At 37.5% G+C, this 3,312-nt stretch overlaps 1 long non-coding RNA gene across 3 annotated transcripts; it reads left to right on the plus strand.

Annotated features, from left to right (window-relative positions):
• The first annotated feature begins 1,745 nt into the window (after positions 1 to 1,745).
• LOC141623811 (uncharacterized) lies at positions 1,746 to 3,053 on the plus strand. Of its 3 annotated transcripts, none has more exons than XR_012533653.1 (2): positions 1,746 to 1,901; positions 2,304 to 3,053. It is a non-coding gene; the product is annotated as an uncharacterized LOC141623811 (long non-coding RNA). The 3 variants fall into 3 exon arrangements; XR_012533652.1 differs by lacking the exon at positions 1,746 to 1,901 and adding an exon at positions 1,908 to 2,031; XR_012533654.1 differs by lacking the exon at positions 1,746 to 1,901 and adding an exon at positions 2,032 to 2,094.
• Positions 3,054 to 3,312: the final 259 nt, after the last annotated feature.

Genomic DNA, 3,312 nt, shown 5'->3' on the forward strand with positions numbered 1-3,312 from the left:
AAGAGGACGACATGGAACGAGGAAAGACCGCAGACGGGAAGGGGAGGAGAGGAAGTGGGGGGCGTGGTTGTAGGCCCGCGGCGGAGAGGCGGCGTGGTGTGGTGGGCTGGTGTGTGTGTGGTGGGTCGGGAGTTGTGTTAGTTGAGGGAAGCGGCTGAGTCGTGTGGTTTGTTGTGGGCGGTGGTGAGATGAGGTCGTGGGTGGTGTTTGTTGAGGGAGGCGGCAGAAAGAGGGAGGAGGTGAGAGGTGTTGGCGAGGAATGAGGAGGTGGTGTCGGTCGTGGGTGGTGTCGGTGGAAGGAGGCGGCAGTAGGGGTAAGGTGACGGTGGGGGCCGTGAGTCGTGGCTGTCCGTGGTGGACGTGGTGGTGGCAGAATTGGTGGTATGTATCGGTGGGTGTGGGTTGGTGAGTGAGGGAGTGATTTGTTTTTTGGGTTTTTTCTGATTTTTTTAGGGTTTTAGATAGATGTGGTGAGTGTTATTTTGTGAGATGAGAGATAAAGTGGGTGGAAAAATAATCTTTTATAGTGAATTAGGGGTTTGATTAATGTAGATTAGGAAGGGTAGTGAGAGAGTGGGTTTAATTACCCTTAATCTCCTTTTTTCTTCACCAAATCTCAGCCTTCCATTTTCCTCATCTAAGGGCTATAAGGGGGACTTATGGACTCAATTGTAAGAGGTGGACTCTTTTGATCTTTACAATATATATATATATATATATATATATATATATATATATATATATATATATATATATATATATATATATATATATATATATATAATCAAGTTGAAGCGTTGTGGATGCCACACGTGTTAACCCAACATTAAATAAAAGTATTAATTACAGCTGAACATTAAATATAAACATAGTAAATGCTACATAAATCTCAGCAAAGTATTAATTAGAGTTTAATAAATGTATTATAAAATTATATATAACAATTACGGTGATTTGATTTTAAATTTATATAAAAAAAATTGATAAAAATTCTAAAATGTAAATCATTACCTTTATTGCAAAAAATGCTTTAAATTGAGTATACTTTCCATTATATTTATTGAAATATTTTGATATGTATAGATGATTAAAGTGAGTATCTCACAATTCGTTACATTTACTTAAAGAAAAATATTTTGAGAAAGTTATAATAGTTAGACCATTAAATTCATCAAGAAAAATATATTTGGAAGAATCATCTATAAAATACTATTAAAAGTCTAGATTAAAATGACTCATAAAGTCCACGTAGACAATGCCACGTATGATCATGAAATGCCACCTTTGATTAACGAAATGCCACGTTTGACTATGGAATGACACGTCCCCATAAAAAATGCCAGCAGCATCAACAATCATTAATCCCATTAACCCCTCAATAATCAAACATCCCATCAACCCCGTACCTCGTATGGCCTTCTTCCCGAAAATGATATGACCGTTCAAAACCTACAAACGCTTATTCCGGTGACCGCCGATAGTCATTCCTTTCCAACCAACGAGACACTCCACCTTCAGACCATGGTGTTTCCGTATTATTCCGTTCAACCGTACCGTCTAAGGCCGACCGACCGCCACTCCCTCGTACGGCTGCTGGAAACCCCCAAATGGGCCGTCATCTCCGTTTGTCATCGGGCCTCAAATGGACCCCCACTTAGATGGTCGTGGTGGATACTGTTTCTATTCGGTGGTTATGTACTGCTTTTATTGTTCCATCTTTCCATTTTTCGTTTTAATTTCTTCACTAAAGGAAAAATTGAAAAATTAATTCCGTATGAAAAAAAATGCCATGTAGGTGGTATACTATTAACCTTTCCATACCTGCACACTTACTACTCGAATAGTCCGACGATGGTTAACTAATTTAATGTGGGTCAATCTAACGTTTTATCTCCCTTCCAGTATGTTTTCAGTTTCCATATTGAATGAAAATTGAAGTCTCCCTTTATTCATGTAACAACCCTATTCAATGAGACTTCAATTTTCATCAACACATGCGCTTCCTCTCCCTCTAATCATTTAAAGATAATGGTCCTGCTCCGTTTACAAATGCTATCTTTTTTGTGTCTCAGTATTTTATACTTTTATATTATTGTATGTTAGGTTTTCTATATTCATGTTTGTAGCTGTTAGATTTTGTTAATGAATTGATGTTGTATAGTTATCAATCTTATCATACAATTCTTCAGTTTTTATTGTATAGTTGTCTTACAATTTCATAGAGTTCCATTTACCCCACCTCCTGTATATTGTTATCAATACAAGTTAATTAATCCCTACTTTTCTTTGTTTATTTCATGCAGAGACGATGGGTGCTCAATATTAATGGATTCCGATCAACATTTGACGTTATTGTCGACAAAGCCAAACTTGATGACTGATATCTGATTGTTAAATTCAAAGTGAACAAATAACTCTCAACCTCTTTTTTCTACTCGAGAAGATCGATTTCTTAAAGGAATAAGGCCATAAGGGTAATGCTCATAAAAGAAAACTATTCAATGTGAATACGTGCCCTTCTCCAAGTCTCCGTGTGTTGCAACTGTAGTGGTATGGTAGCTTATTTAAGTAGAGCTGAAGTTGAAGGTGGTGGGTGACGTGCATGGATGTCGATAATGACAACAATGGTCAATGGACTGTTGGCCAAGAACTAGAGGTATGCATACAACATGTGCCATGTATGATGTTTAACAAATTGTTTTCATTTCCACATTCTGTGTGCTCACTCTTATGGAAGGTTTGAGAGACATACATGAATGTGGGTAGGGATGGCTAATAAATACGGAGTATATGGTAAATAATGCGGCTAGGAACAAAACCGCCATCTATACATTGGATTGCACGAGTTTAAACCATCTTGGTTGTCAAGTTGGATCTATAACTTCATTCGCTTTATTATTAGCATAACTTAGCACGAAGTACTCTCTATTGTTAGAAAAGATGTCCCATTTCCAATGTATATCCTACTCCTTCAGGCCCGGTCAATAGTTTACGCTTGCTATATTTTCCCCTCGATCACAAAATAAAGCAAATATAAATTATTAACTGAGACAGAGAGAGTAACTGTTACTCCATGTTGAATTTTTTTTTATTATTATTATATTTCGCATGATTAATAATATACTAAATTGTTTAAATACATTCACATGTAGCTGCCACAGAGGTCGACGATCTATGCATGGTGGTTGTCGGTTGGTGATGAGACCGGCATCATAGTACCTATATTGGAAAAGAGAAATGAGCCATCTAATACGCGTATCGCTTAAATTGTGATTGCTAGATTTAGGGTTGTTGGTAGTGAAAAGAGCAATG

Source organism: Silene latifolia, chromosome X, assembly GCF_048544455.1.
Source record: "Silene latifolia isolate original U9 population chromosome X, ASM4854445v1, whole genome shotgun sequence".
NCBI classification, from domain to species: domain Eukaryota; kingdom Viridiplantae; phylum Streptophyta; class Magnoliopsida; order Caryophyllales; family Caryophyllaceae; genus Silene; species Silene latifolia.